The sequence below is a fragment of the Delphinus delphis genome, chromosome 4, assembly GCF_949987515.2.
Source record: "Delphinus delphis chromosome 4, mDelDel1.2, whole genome shotgun sequence".
NCBI lineage: Eukaryota > Metazoa > Chordata > Mammalia > Artiodactyla > Delphinidae > Delphinus > Delphinus delphis.
Genome location: NC_082686.1, coordinates 91,239,605 through 91,256,723, shown reverse-complemented (window position 1 = coordinate 91,256,723; position 17,119 = coordinate 91,239,605). Strand labels below are relative to the sequence as shown.

Genomic DNA, 17,119 nt, shown 5'->3' with positions numbered 1-17,119 from the left:
AGAAGAAAAGAAAAGAACAGTTTTAACACTTTGACTTATATTTTAGATGATACCAAACTCTCTTCTCAGTTTTATAAACTTTACAAGCTCAAGGATTCTTTAACTTCAGAGTAGAATTAGTTTAAAAAAAGTGTACTCTTCAGATTAAAATGGAATTGTCTTTTCTCCAAAGTTACCATTACATTACAGATGGGCAAGCATTGTTCTACCCATTTCAAATCCTTCCTTATTGAGAAGTTTTATGCGACTTCCTTTCCAGGTTATCTAAACCTTTCACACGTGTGTGATGTGCCTGGATTAAATTTTTTTTCTTTAGAATTGTAAACACAAGCAAATTAGCACACATTGGATTCCTGTGGTATTATGTGTGCTAACATATTCTGTATGTTTTAATATTTGTAGTTATTGATGTCAACATGTTTTCATGTACACAGCCTATTTCAAAGTAAACCAAAGATATAAGTAACTGCAGGATATGATTCTGATTGGGTCAGAAGATTTATTGGTGAGATCATTAATGAAATAATTTAATTTCTCAAATTTTCAAAGTTGTCTGCAGTATTCTTGGCTTCTTTATTGTCTATCACTCTTAGGCAACAAAGCTAAATGGCAGAAAGTGTTTAATGCTCAATCAGAAACAAAGAGGTCTGGAGAAAATATCAGAGTAGCCTCTGTGGGAAACAATGAAGTGAAACATGGCTACAAATGGTGTACTATAGGTGATGATTGCAAAACATGTACAAAATTATTTTTCTTGGGTTTTTAAAAAATTCTGAGTATGTTGCTACATATGTAGATTTATTTTCTTTTATTTGGCTTGGCTTCATTATTGTGTGTTTTAATTGATTATAAAACAGGTAGGTGAAATATATTTTAAAAATAAGGTAGATCAGGCAGCCAGTAAGCCAGGAAAGGCTTGTGTTTTATAATTAATTTGAGGTTGTTTAAAATTCTGATGAAATAGAAAGTTACCTTTTGCCCTGAGGCTGGGAAATACATACATGCAGATGGCAGTAAATAGGCAGGGTATGTGACCACGTTCATGTGATTTGGGAGGTTTTGGGGAGTCCTCTCTGGATGAAATTATATCAATTAAATGCTGGAAATTAGAAGTTACTTCTTCATACATTTAACGGGAAATTTCTCAAGATGTCACTATACATAAGATAATTAGAAAGATTTTATTAAAAGGTAATTGATATCAGGATAATGCCAATTCAGTATCCTTAGCATAGGGACAAAGTAGGTATACTTTATCTGGATGATGGGGCTTGGAGTAGAAGAGGTGACTAAAGACAGATTTGAATTTGTCACAGTTCTGACCTGGGTGGCCTTTGTTGGATACATTTGCATCAATTGTTTATTTGTACTTGTAGTAAATTTTCTATCTCACATCCCCTGGCTAAAGTATAGAATCTGACCAGTTACATGAGCTTGGAATCCCAGCTCTACCACTTAAATTGCTATGAGTCAGTCTTCAAACCTTTTAACCTCTATAAGACTTAATTTTCTTTCTTATAAAACCAGTACAATAATGGTCACGTAGCTTTTAGTAAATGCTTGATAAATGTTCATTATTATGGTTGTGTTGTAACCAGATAAAGGAACAGTTCTTATTGTCACTGAGGATTTTTTAAAAACATAGTTACCCAAATAATATCTGTGTGACAATGTAATTTTCTTTCAGATACATTATCTCATGTAAACACCCATAGTCCTCACAAAATCATGGTGAAGTAGGCATGGTCACAGCTCTGTAGTGAGTGACTTAGTCTCTGAGTGTCTTCCTCAATGTCATACCTGGATTACACAGGAGGGATAGGGCTGTTATTCCAAACCCAGTGTACTTTCTGAACCCCACAGCTCATTAACGTATCTGTGTTTATGAAAGAACCTTTAAGATACCTTTTCCAGACCTTAGTGCCGCTATGGCTTCAGTCATGGTTCTTCACAACTAAACAAAGAGTTTTCAGATTACTTTCAGATGATTCAGAGTGAGAAAGATACACATGAAAAATAAAGCAAATGTAAGGAAAAAAATAACATCTGGAGAAGTCAGGTGATTAGTATGTGAATGTTAATCCTACTGTATTTTTCATTTCAATTGAAGTCTTCAAAATAAAAATTTGGGAGAGGTGTGTGGTGAGAGTGGACTAAATCAGGATTCTCAACAGGTGCCTGTAAATTCTTCTGTTTTAACGTTAATTTAGCTTATTCCCCGCTCCGTGGGAACTGATTGAGTGGGTACAAGACGTGCTTTCCATTTGGACACGATTTCTCATTTATGTCAGGAGTCTTTCTGTTGGCTTCTGCTCTTAGTCAATCAGGTGTATTAATCAGAAAATTCAGATTTACCAGTTTAGATGTCCAAAATCTGACTTGATTTAATAGGTAAAAAATGTCACTTGATATTCTCCTTGAAATATGGTAAAAATCAACTGATCGGTTGTATATGGTCATTAAGGTTAAATCCCTCTTCATCCACATTGACTGAATTTTGATATTTTTATCAGATTACTGACAGCCAGGAAGACATAGCCTTAGGCACCTAAAGAAAAGAAAGCTGAATGTGAATTGGTGTTGAATTTGCTCCCAACAAGAGTGCCTGGTGAAATCATGGGGCCCTTGTATATCTGAGCTCGTTTATTATTAGAGAAGAGTTCTCATTAACTTGTTCAGGAAAGTGTTGCCATTAAATCTTATCTTGAATGAGAGGAATTTGTAACTTGAAAATGTTTATGAATATTTCATAAGAATCGTCTTAGGGTGCATGCTTGTATGTGATAGCCTGGCAAAGGTTGACAGATATGTGGAATACTGTAATGACTTGATGGATGCATATGGAATGTTTAATGGGAAAGTGAGAAGTACCTGCTGGGCTGCTGTGAACATCTTCCAGTATTGTAGTGATTTTTGTTGGCTGTTAACAAAACCCTCAAGGAAAGAAATAGTTTCTAATTATAAGTTGAAAATGACAGGCTTATTTTATTGCACTAACTAGGCCTATAAGTTTGGAGTGAGGATTAGTGATTTATTCTTTGTTTCTTTTTATTAAAATGCATTTTAAAAATACATGTCTGAGCAAAGTAGATCTTAGTAAGTAGGCTCCCTTTTTTTTTTTTTTTTTTTTTTTTGCAGATAGGGGTCCTGTATAATTGTATTCTTTTACTGCTTTGATGTCTCAGAATCCCAGAGAAATTTTAGTTATAGAAAAATATGAATAATTTGACCCTAGAGCAGCTGAAAAAGACCAGGAAACATCAGGAGAGCATCATTAAAAATAAACAAAAACTTACTGGGTTCATTTTAGCAAGAAAATAATATGCAAAAGTGGAAAAAAAATCTGCCACAAGCATTGTTAATTAGTAGAATCTCAGGGTAGGTTTGATTTGCTCTATTTTAAAATAGGTAGAAGAATTTGAGAAACTGACTCAGAAATGATTGATGGATCAGGAAAGTGCGGTGAATTATTTAATTGGAAGTTATTTAATCTAAAGACAAGCCTGAGGGGAAAGTTAAGAACAGTTTTTAAGCACACGAAGGAGTTTTCATGTGTTATAAACAGGAGCTGTTCCAATCTTTGCAGAGCTTAAAGTTATAAAGTATGGGCTTCAATTATAGCAAAATATTTTAGGTTACGCATAAGTAATTTTATAAAACAAGGCTAATTAAATACTAGAAACACCTTCCAAAGATGGTTGTATCAGTCTGCTTCTAGAACTTTAGAATACCTAATGTTTTATTTGTTTCCTGACTTTTATATATATATGTTAATATATTTACTGGTTATATATATCTATAAATCTTTGGTAATTCACTGCAAGTTATGGAGTTATATGTTGGTTTAGTATATGTTGTACACTAGCTATCTTTCTCTTTATACCACCTTAGCCCTCATAAGAAAACTTTCAAACAAAAAGTAAGAAGGCCCGTAATGTTACCACACATTAGTAATGATTTTGTGATCTAAGGTAGGCTGAGGAATTGGTCCTTTCTGAAAGAAGAAGTTAAGGCATTTATAAACTCATTACTTCATTCTAGTAAAAGATGTTGGACCTTTTTATTCAACTTATGGCAAATTCTGTACTTTTCTTTAAAAAAAATACTGCTCCAGGAATGCATTATTTTAGCATGAATATTTTTAGAAAATCAGACCATTTTTGTGTATATTGTTAAGAAAATTAGTTTATTATATTTTCAGTCAAATTATGTGAATTATTCATCTTTAGTGTAAAAAGAGGACTGTGTAGGTGGGTGACTTATTTTCACTTGTGAAGATGACTAGTGTCTATGCGACTCTGGCAGACACAATCCCTGTTCTGACTGTGCTGGTATTATGGAAAAATTGCCACCACTCCCCCCTGCTATAACCTTAGCAAGATCTGCAGACACCATTTCAATGAGGCCTAGACTTGATATTTTTCTGCTTAATGTGTAACTTAACCAGAGTAAAAGTCGATCATATTTCATTTTATGATAACGATCAGTTATTTTGATAATTTCATGATTCTGACTGAAAGGGAGCTGGATTAACGATGTATTCCTGTGCAGATTCCCAGAATAGACATTGAAAAGAAGAGCATTTAATCCCAGTCACCATGGCCCTGTCCTTCTCATGTTTACCTCATAGGAGATGGAAGGCTAAATTATTTGAAATGTGCTAGGTTATCATTCCACTCTCAAGGAGTCTTTGTGACAGAGCTAAGATTAATTACCATATTGGATCTGATTACCATAGAGCCTGATTTCTGTTAATAGCCGTGTTTATCATCTTAATGTCAAATTTGCTTCTAGCAATTTACTTGATCACGTAAATATATGATGCATTGAACCTGCTGCATTTGACATCAGATAAATATTGAGGGTTGAGAAGTTTACTTCTGCTATCATATGTCATCCTTGGTACTGCCCTCTCTATCCCACAAAATCATTTAAAGTATTATTTTTTATAATGTAGAAGATGTACCTGGGAAGAATTGAACATCATATAATATGCATCCCATTTCTCATATCTATAATTCCAGGTTCATAGAAACCTAATTTTATAAATTATTTAATCAGTTCTCTTGGCTTATTTATCTGATTTAAAATAAGGCATGGATATTTTGCTTTTAAGTATATCCTCTTCTAATGGGGGAAATACTAAGATTAAAATGTGAGAAAAGTAAACATAATAATGACAATATAGCAAAAACATATAACGATAATAACATGAAGATTATGGATCAGGATAAGAAAAGAAACAATATTTGACTTATAGTTCATCTATAGAGTATCCATTTTTCATAGGTTTACCTCTAAACATTTAGCCCATTTAAAATCATGGTTTATGTAATTTAATATTAGATTCCCATAATGATTTTAATGTATTTTTAATTACAAAACATTAGGTATCGCATTGTTCATGTAGTTCATGAACAAATATGTGTATGAATACTTCTTTCTGATTGCAACATAAGTGATAGAATGCTGCAGTTATTTGTGTGTTTGTTCCTATCTTATAATTTATCTCCACACATATGTCTATAGACATGAAAAATTCACTAAAGTTTAATTTGGTAGCATATTTGCAAATAACCAAGGTAATTTATTTTTCCATAAGTATTTCATTTGAAAGTAGTCTATTATAATGCATGTTTCTTACTCCAAATCAATGCCAAGGATTTTCAATTGCTACACTAGGTTACCTTCCATATTAGAACCTTGAATTTTTCATTCATTTAGGAAAGATGATCACTCAAGATTCTGTATATTAAATTCTTAATTTTAAGATGATAAACAAAGAGGTTAAGAAACTTCCATGGATCAAACAATTGTTGCACAGATCAAAAGGAGACCATTTTTTCTCCTTTCTAACCCTGTGTGAGAGTATTTCATAATGAATTCTCTGGCAGTGGGGGGAATGGGTAAGGAATTGATATTTCTATTACAATTTGTTTTGGATATATATGTGATGAATATGAAGGTGGCTTTTTTTATTTCCCCTTTATACATATCTGTTTACTCAAAGTATTTTAAAATAAGCATGTTATCACTATTTTATTTTTTTCCAACAAATTAAAATATCTCTTAAATAGGGTTTTCTTTGACTTATTAGGATATTTTAGATAAGCTGGCTATAGATTAAAACAGTTTTGTTAAGTATAAATAGAAATGTTTCCCAAAATACTCAAAATAGCATAGTATTACAATAAAGTAAAATAAATAAATGTCACATGCACAGTATTTTGAATTTTACACTTTCCGTGCTATTCTACTTAGAGATTACAATGTCAAATTTTAGATTATTAGTGAGCTCTGTGAACTTTGTTTTAATATGGCACAGTTACCTTCTCCCATTTAAAAGAGCAACCATAAAATTAACTAATGAGGGAGGGGAACTTAGTGCCTAATGGCATGGGCTCTGGAAGCAAACATTTTGGGATTTAAATCCTGGCTCAACCTTTTACATCAAGAGAATCACTTCACCTACAAGTTCATCTTCATCTTAAAATTAATAAAATACTTACCACAAAGTATTCACTAAGTGAACTGAAGGTGAACTAACTTCAAGATGATACAAGCCCATTTTCTCAATTGAGGATAGGCAATTTCGGCCCATAACTATCACATATTTAGAATTATATTTTGATACTATCAGACATAATTATTCTTTCCATACTCTTGAAGATGATTCACAAAAAGGCATTATTTGTTTAATTGAGAAGAACTTGTCAGAGTGATAAATACTAAGAAATAAACCCCCATGAAATTCTAAGAGCTATAACATGAAACACCTGCTGTTTCTGACCCACTATTTTCCTTTATTAGCCAGACAGCTCCTCAATGCTCATGCCATTTTTACTGGCTAAAGATTACCTCCACCTTTTGAAATGTGGCAGTAAAGATATGTTAGAATTGTAGAAGTTTTCCTGGTGTTAGCAACCAGAGTACAATGGTGGTAGAAAAACAGAGGTGAACATCAAAGGCCACATTACAGTTTCGTTATGTGTAAACAGATATTTACTGATTGAAGATGTATAAAGAGAAAACTCAGGTAGTTTCTGAGAATGTCAATCCAAATAGCTGGATAAAGAATATATATTCATCTAAAAGAAGTAGTTTACTTTCATAATGTTTTCAGGAAGATCTTAAGATTTTCAAAAATTAAATATGGAAGATTTTTTCTTGTATATTTCCAGGAAACTAAAATCTCACATGTCCTTTCCATTCATAAACAAGTGTGGAGTTTGTTTACCAGGGCTACTGCATACAGTTGTGCCAGTCATGCAGTTTACATCTTGTAGGGTAACATTTACAACAGAGATATGAGGCATTTGTATATTTTTTATAACCATTTTCTGTCTGACAGCAGTAAAGTGTCTCCTAACAAAATCAGTATGACAAATTTTAGCCAGATGGAAGTCAAGTATCTTGAGGACACCTGTCTTATACGCAACTCTACCTATGTGGTATCTTTATGCATATTAGTAAGAGCTCAAAATTTAAATGATATAAAATTATGATATATTCTAACCCAAAGATCAAATAGGGTCACAGATGAAAATTCTAAGTATGTGCCTAGGCTTTCAACAAAGTGTATTAGTGCTCTTTTAGCTATTATTATTAAAAATAATAATTGTAAGAAACATATTAAGACTATAATAATAATTATAAGAAAATTCTGAAGACCATTTCCTTTTTTTTTAGAATTCAGACACAACTCTGATATCCACCACAAGATAGTATGACACTTACATGATGTAAACCATTCTAGTTCTATTTTTCTCTATAGTCATAAAATAATGAGTTTCAATAAATATGCATCCAGAGCACACCAGCCCACCACCACCACCATCACCCACACTCTGATCCTCGGAGCTTCCCAAGAACAGTAAGTAGGCTGTCTGACACAAGGTTAATTGTTTTCATTGTTCTAATCCAGTGGTTTTCAAAGTGTGGTCCCCAGACCAGCAGTTTCAGCATGACCCAGGAACTTATTAGAAATGCAGATGCAGAGATTGGTTCAAGATGGCAGAGTGAAAGGACATGCACTCACTCCGTCTTGTGAGAGCACCGGAATCACAACTAACTGCTGAATAATCATAGACAGGAAGACACTAGAACTCACCAAAAAAGATACCCCACATCCAAAGACAAAGGAGAAGCCACAATGAGATGGTAAGAAGGGCTCAATCACAACAAAATCAAATCCCATAGCTGCTGGGTGGATGACTCACAAACTGGAGAACACTTATACCACAGAAGTCCACCCACTGGAGTGAAGCTTCTGAGCCTCACATCAGGCTTCCCAATCTGGGGGTCTGGCAATGGGAGGAGGGATTCCTAGAGAATCAGACTTTGCAGGCTAGTGGGATTTGATTGCAGGACTCTGACAGGACTGGGGGAAACAGAGACTCCACTCTTGGAGGGCATGCACGAAGTAGTGTGCACATCAGGACCCAGACGAAGGAGCAGTGAACTTATAAGAAACTTAACAAGACCTACCTGCTAGTGTTGGAGGGTCTCCTGCAGAGGCAGGAGGTGCTGTGGCTCATCATGAGGACAAGGACACTGGCAGCAGAAGTTCTGGGAAGTGTTCCTTGGTGTGAGCCCTCCCAGAGTCCGCAAATAGCCCCACAAAAGAGCTGGGTAGGATCCAGCGTTGGGTCGCCTTAGGCCAAACAACTAACAGGAAGGGAACCCAGCCCGACCCATCAGCAGACAAGAGGATTAAAGTTTTACTGAGCTCTGCCCACCAGAGCAACACCTAGCTCTACCCACCACCAGTCCCTCCCATCAAGAAACTTGCACAAGCCTCTTAGATAGCATCATCCACCAAAGGGCAGACAGCAGAAGCAAGAAGAACTACAATCCTGCAACCTGTGGAACAAAAACCACATTCACAGAAATATAGAAAAGAGGAAAAGGCAGAGGGCTACATACAAGATGGATGAGCAAGATAAAACCCCAGAAAAACAACTAAAGGAAGTGGAGATAAGCAACCTTCCAGAAAAGGAATTCAGAATAATAATAGTGAACATGATCCAGGACCTCGGAAAAAGATTAGAGGCAAAGGTCTAGAAGATGAAAGAAGTATTTAACAAAGACCTAGAAGAATTAAAGAACAAACAAACAGAGATGAACAATACAATAATTGAAATGAAAAATACACTAGAAGGAATAAATAGCAGAATCACTGAGGCAGAAGAACAGATAAGTGACCTGGAAGACAGAATGGTGGAATTCACTGCTGGGAACAGAAAAAAGAAAAAACAATGAAAAGAAATGAGGATAGCCTAAGAGACCTCTGGGCCAACATTAAACACAGCAATATTCCATTCTAGGGGTCCCAGAAGGAGAAGAGAGACAGAAAGGACCCGAGAAAATATTTGAAAAGATTATAGTTGAAAATTCCCTAACAAGGGAAAGGAAATAGCCACCCAAGTCCAGGAAGCACAGAGAGTCTCAGGAAGGATAAACCCAAGAAGAAACACGTTGAGTCACATACTAATCAAATTGACAAAAATTAAAGACAAAGAAAAATTATTGAAAGAAGCAAGGGAAAAATGACAAATAACATACAAGGGAACTCCCATAAGGTTAACAGCTGATTTCTCAGCAGAAACTCTAAAAGCCAGAAGGGAGTGGCATGATATATTTAAAGTGATGAAAGGGAAGAACCTACAACCAAGATTACACTACCCAGCAAGGATCTCATTCAGATTCGATGGAAAAATCAAAAGCTTTACAGACAAGCAAAAGCTAAGAGAATTCAGCACCACCAAACTGGCTCTACAAGAAATTCTAAAGGAACGACTCTAAGTGGGAAACACAAGAGAAGAAAAGGACCTACAAAAACAAACCCATAATAATTAAGAAAATGGTAATAGGAACATACCTATCAATAATTACCTTAAATGTGAATGGATTAAAGGCTCCAACCAAAAGACACAGGCTTGCTGAATGCATACAAAAACAGGACCCATACATATGCTTTTTATAAGAGACCAACTTCAGACCTAGAGACACATACAGACTGAAAGTGAGGGGATGGAAAAAGATATTCTGTGCAAATGGAAATCAAAAGAAAGGTGGAGTAGCAATACTCAGATAAAATAGACTTAAAATAAAGAACTTTACAAGAGACAAGGAAGGACACTACATAATGATCCAGGGATCAATCCAAGAAGAAGACATAACAATTATAAATATATATGCACCCAACATAGGAGCACCTCAATACATAAGGCAACTGCTAACAGGTATAAAAGAGGAAATCGACAGTAACACAATAATAGCGGGGGACTTTAACACCTCACTTACACCAATGGACAGATCATCCGAAATGAAAATAAATAAGGAAACAGAAGTTTTAAATGACACAATAGACCAGATAGATTTAATTGATATTTATAGGACGTTCCATCCAAAAACATCAGATTACACTTTCTTCACAAGTGCGCATGGAACATTCTCTAGGATAGATCACATCTTGGGTCACAAATCAAGCCTCACTAAATTTAAGAAAATTGAAATCATATCAAGCATCTTTTCTGAAAACAACGCTATGAGATTAGAAATGAATTACAAGAAAAAACAACGTAAAAATCACAAACACATGGAGGCTAAATAATACATTACTAAATAACCAAGAGATCACTGAAGAAATCAAAGAGGGAATCAAAAAATACCTAGAGACAAATGACAATGAAAACACGATGATCCAAAGCCTATGGGATGTGGCAAAAGCAGTTTGAAGAGGAAGTTTATGGCAATACAAGCCCGCCTCAAGAAACAAGAAAAATCTCAAATAAACAATCTAACCTTACACATAAAGAACTAGAGAAAGAAGAATAAACAAAACCCAAAGTTAGCAGAAGGAAAGAAATCATAAAGATCACAGCAGAAATAAATGAAATAGGAACAAAGAAAACAATAGCAAAGAAATAAAAGTAAAAGCTGGTTCTTTGAGAAGATAAACAAACTTGATAAACCGTTAGCCTGACTCAAGATAAAGAGGGTGAGGACTCCAATAAATACAATTAGAAATGAAAAAGGAGAAGTTAGAGTGGACACCACAGAAATGCAAAGCATCCTAAGAGACAACTGCAAGCAACCCTATGCCAATAAAATGGACAACCTGGAAGAAACGGACAAAGTGTTAGAAAGTTATAACCTTCCAAGACTGAACCAGGAAGAAATAGAAAATATGAACAGACAAATCACAAGTAATGAAATTGAAACTGTGATTAAAAATCTTCCAACAAACAAAAGTCCAGGACCAGATGGCTTCACAGGTGACTTCTATCAATCATTTAGAGAAGAGCTAACACCCAAATTTCTGAAACTCTTCCAAAAAACTGCAGAGGAAGGAACACTCCCAAACTCATTCTGTGAGGCCACCATCACCCTGATACCAAAACCAGACAAAGAAACAACAAAAAAAGAGAATTACAGACGAATATCACTGATACATAGATGCAAAAATCCTCAACAAACTACTAGCAAAGAGAATCCAGCAACACATTAAAAGGATCATACACCATGATCAAGTGGGGTTTATTCCAGGAATGCAAGGATTCTTCAATATTTGTCAGTCAATCAATGTGATACACCATATTAATGAATTGAAGAATAAAAACCATATGATCATCTCAATAGATGCAGAAAAAACTTTTGACAAGATTCAACAGCAATTTATGATATAAACTCTCCAGAAACTGGGCATAGAGGGAACCTACCTCAACATAATAAAGGCCGTATATGACAAACCTACAGCAAACATCATTCTAAATGGTGAAAAACTGAAAGCATTCCCTCTAAGATCAGGATAAAGACAAGGATATCCTTTCTTGCCACTATTATTCCATATAGTTTTGGAAGTCCTAGCCATGGCAATCAGAGAAGAAAAAGAAACAAAAGATTACAAATTGGAAAAGAGGAAGTAAAACTCACTGTTTGCAGATGACATGATACTATACATAAAGAATCCTAAAGATGCCACCAGAAAACTACTAGAGCTAATCAATGAATTTGGTAAAGTAGCAGGATACAAAATTAATCCACAGAAATCTTTTGCATTCCTATACACTAATGATGAATAATGTGAAAGAGAAATTAAAGGAACACTCCCATTTACCACTGCAAGAAAAAGAATTAAATACCTAGGAATAGACCTACCTAGTGAGACAAAAGATCTGTATGCAGAAAACTATAAGACACTGGTGAAAGAAATTAAAGGTGATATAAACAGATGGAGAGATATACCATGTTGTTAGATTGGAAGAATCAACATTGTGAAAATGATTATACTACCCAAAGCAATCTACAGATTCAATGCAATCCCTATCAAATTCCCAAAGGCATTTTTTACAGAACTAGAACAAAAAATCTTAAAATTTGTATGGAAACACAAAAGACTGCGAATAGTCAAAGTAGTCTTGAGGGAAAAAAAACGGAGCTGGAGAAATCAGACTACCTGACTTCAGACTATACTACAAAGCTACAATAATCAAGACAATATTGTACTGGCACAAAAACAGAAACATAGATCAATGGAACAGGATAGAAAGCCCCAAAGACAAACCCATACACCTATGGTCAATTTATCTATGACATAGGAGGCAAGGATATACAATAGAGAAAAGACAGTCTCTTCAATAGGTGGTGCTGGGAAAACTGGACAGCTACATGTAAAAAAATGAAATTAGAACACTCCCTAACACCATACACACAAATAAACTCAAAATGGATTAGAGACTTAAATGTAAGACTGGACCCTATAAAACTCTTAGAGCAAAACATAGGAAGAACACTCTCTGACATAAATCACAGCAAGATCTTTTTTGATCCACCTCCTAGAGTAATGGAAATAAAAACAAAAACAAATGGGACCTAGTGAAACTGAAAAGCTTTTGCAAAGCAAACTACAAACAAGATGAGAAGACAACCCTCAGAATGGGAGAAAATATTTGCAAACGAGTCAGCGGACAATGGATTAGTCTCCAAAATATATAAAGAGCTCATGCAGGTCAATATTAAAAAAAAACAAACACCCCAATCAAAAATTGGGCAGAAGTCCTAAATAGACATTTCTCCAATGAAGACATACAGATGGCCAAGAAGCAAATGAAAAGCTGTTCAACATGACTAATTATTAGAGAAACGCAAATGAAAACTACAGTGAGATATCATCAGAAAATCTACAAACAAAAAATGCTGGAGAGGGTGTGGAGAAAATGGAACCCTCTCGCACTGTTGCTAGGAATGTAAATTGATACAGGCACTATGGAGAACAGCATGGAGGTTCCTTAAAAAACTAAAAATAGAACCAGCATATGACCCAGCAATCCCACTACCTGGCATATACCCAGAGAAAGCCATAATTCTGAAAACACATGCACCCCAATGTTCATTGCAGCACTATTTACAATAGACAGGTCATGGAAGCAACCTAAATGCCCATCGACAGACGAATGGCTAAAGAAGATGTGTTACATATATACAATGGAATATTACTCAGCCATAAAAAGGAACAAAATTGGGTCATTTGTAGAATCGTGGATGGATCTAGAGACTGTCATACAGAGTGAAAAAAGTCAGAAATAGAAAAACAAATATTGTAGATCAACGCCTATATGTGGAATCTAGAAAAATGGTACAGGTGAACCGGTTTGCAGTGCAGAAATAGAGACATAGATGTGGAGAATAAACGTATGCACACCAAGAGGGGAATGCGGCCGGGGGGGGTGGGGGGCATGTGGTGGGATGAATTGGGAGATTGGGATTGACATATATACACTAATATGTATAAAATGGATATCTAATAAGCATCTACTGTATAAAAAGATAAATAAAATAAAATTCAAAAAAATGCATCCACATGAAAAAATTGCTTTTTAATAAAAATTATACCCCACAAATATTGATATTCATTAGATACATTTATATAAGCTGAGTATACATATGGAACAGTATAATATAAGCAGTTTTATCATAAACTATTTTTTATCTGTCATTTGAACAGAATTAATTATTTCATTGTTGAGTTCAGCTAACAAGGGTCTACATTTCCCTGTGTGGTATAATTAAAAAATAATTATCTCCCTAGCAAGGCTTTTGAGAATCCCTTTGCAAATGTGTTCTTTAACCTCATAGCTTTCAGCAGCTATTGTCAAGAAAATGGTTTTGCAAGTCATGTATAACTAACCAGATGTGAAAAAAAAATTCAAGTAGAACTTACAAAATTGGAACAGATAAAAATAGAACTCTAGGGCTTCCCTGGTGGCGCAGTGGTTGAGAATCTGCCTGCTAATGCAGGGTACACAGGTTCGAGCCCCGGTCTGGGAAGATCCCACATGCCGCGGAGCAACTAGGCCCGTGAGCCACAACTACTGAGCCTGTGCATCTGGAGCCTGTGCTACACAACGAGAGGCCACGATAGTGAGAGGCCCGCGCACCGCGATGAAGAGTGGCCCCCACTTGCCAGAACTAGAGAATGCCCTCGCACAGAAACGAAGACCCAACACAGCAAAAATAAATTAATTAATAAACTCCTACCAACATCTAAAAAAAAAAAAAAAAAAAAAAAAAAAAAAAAAAATAGAACTCTAAAATTAAAGATATATATTTAGAGTAATGAGGAATTTCAGTTTTCATTAACATGAAATCCACTTCTTTCATCTTCCCATCTCAATAATGCAATCCTACTAATTCAGCTAATCCTTTGATTTAACAACTCATCTCATCTTCCCACCCCATCCTCAATTCTCAATTCCAGAGGCACTAAGGTATGCTAACTATTAGTGGCTGGACCTAATTCTAATCAACAGTTGTTGTATGTGTCTTTAGGGGTACTCAGATAAAATATTTATAATTGTGCAGGATAAGACTTGCAGTATGCTCACTCAAAGACCAAGAGTATAGAACCACTGAAACCCAATATATTTTAATATATTTACCATGCATTGTACCACAAACTGAAATTTGTGTTTGATTTGATTTTATCAAATAAGATTTGAACTTTGTGTCAAAAGTACCCATATTTTGACTATTTGATACAGATAATACATTTTATTATGAGATAATCAAGACAGAGTTCCTAATTTATTCTCTTTTCTGAAGAGAATAAAGTTATGGCAAGGCTGTGGACTTACCGATTAATAGAGGAGAAAACTAAAGGATTGGAACCAATATGTTAATCTAACAAAATGGCCGCATTTCCAGATATATACGGATCTTTATCCAGTGCTCTTCCTTTTCAGTGTATCTTTCATTCAACGGTCAAAGTGATCTTTTCCTTACGCAAACTTGATCCTATCAATCTATGCTTACAACTCTCCAGTGGGTTCTCAATGTTAGAAAGATATTCTCCACTGACAGAGAACAAAATGCTTGGTATTAATATACTTACAAATCCCTTAATAATCTGACATTTATATGACTCATCTTGTACAACTTCATTTCTTGGCTATTACCTTCTTTTAGTTTCTAAATTATACCATTTACTCTGTTTATCTCAGGACATTTTTTCATTCTAGTTTCTTCTACCTGGTTTTTCCTCCTCCTATACTTTTTCCCACACAAATCTCTTTGACCTTCAACTCATATATTATTACTTCCTTAGGTAATTCTTTCCTGATCCCAAAGAATATATTGGGCCTTCTGGATACATAGTTCCCCTTTTCTTAACAAATATCACATTTATTATTTAATGCATTTGTGTGATATTATTTAGTATTTGACCTCCCTGCTAGATGATAAATTCAAAAAGGGAAAGATGTCTATTTTTCTGCACTGTTATGCCTTCAGCTTTTAACAACATGCCTTGTCCTTGACACATGCTAGGTGTTTCTCAAAAATTATGTGTTGAAGGAGTGAGTGAGTTAATGAGTGTGTCTGGTTAATATATCAGAGAAAAATCCAAGCTTGATTCTCTTTTCAGCTCTAAAACTGCTTTATATTAGCTAGTTGAGTAGGTGAGTCTAACCATCTTATATTAGAGTTCAAGGGAACAAGTGGAATTTTAGCCAGTGTATGACTAGCCAAACCCTGATTAGAATAATTTTGAAAATAGAAACTTATCCATAGTGTGCCAAATTTTTGATGGATTTGCAACCCTCTACCTCTCCTCTTTTGCTTAAGAGTGTCTTTTTGGAAAACTGCAGGTTAAGAACCCTGGTCTGATGAGGTGGTGATTTTGTAGTGTACAAGATGACATGTTTATATGACTTCATTTAAATTTAGTCCTTCCCACAACCTGTTCTTAAGGTATCATGCTCACTGTACACATGGGTAAACTGAGACCCTCAGTAATTACTTTTCAATTATACAGTTTAGTAGGTGTCAGACTGTAGGACTGGAATATAGGACTGGAAGCTTCTATTCTTTTCCTATACAAAGTTGTAATAATTTTATCTATATATCCAGGGAAATTTATATTTATCTATGAGGTAAGAACTACCATCTTAAAAATGTAGCTTCTGTAAAGCAAAGATTCTGTTTTTGTTGTGCTGTTTTATACAGTGCTTCTATATACCAGAGGGAGTGAGTGTACATTTCCTTCCTCTTGCAAAAGTTCACACTGTGTGTCCTTCATCTCAGAAAGAGTTTAACTCTCCAACTATGAATAAATCTGCTAGTTGCCGTTAGAATTTTCTTTTGCTCATAGAAGTAGATAGATCGCCAGATACATTCCCTACAAGTAATGCACCATTGACAGTGACACATCAGATACAAAGGGAACTCTCAAACTTGGATTCATTTTATATTGAACCCTAGGGCAAGTGGATATTTAATCTAAGCTAACTGAAGAGATTTATCCTTATTGTCAATGTACTCATTGAAATTACTAAAATATTCTAGAAACAGCTCTAGGACAAGAAAGCCCATCCTACTATTTAAAAAAATTTACTGCTTATAATTCTGCCTGAAAGCTAAACCTCCTTAATGTGGATTTTAATGTCAGTTTTCATTTTAGATTCATATGTAAAGTGCTGATGCTTTTGATTGAAAAGATACATTTAATTAAAAGCATGTTATTTTTCTTTGAAAAATTTTCCCATTTGGGTTAAGACACATAATAAATCTGTTGCTTTATTATATTCTAGGTATAAAATCATATATCTCTTCAAAACCA

The 17,119-nt window shown here is 34.8% G+C and overlaps 1 protein-coding gene across 3 annotated transcripts in view; it reads left to right on the top strand.

The window, feature by feature from the left end:
- NAALADL2 (N-acetylated alpha-linked acidic dipeptidase like 2) overlaps nucleotides 1-17,119 on the top strand; it is a 1,063,610-nt gene that overhangs the window by 430,429 nt on the left and 616,062 nt on the right. The gene's annotated exons all lie outside the window — the stretch shown is intronic.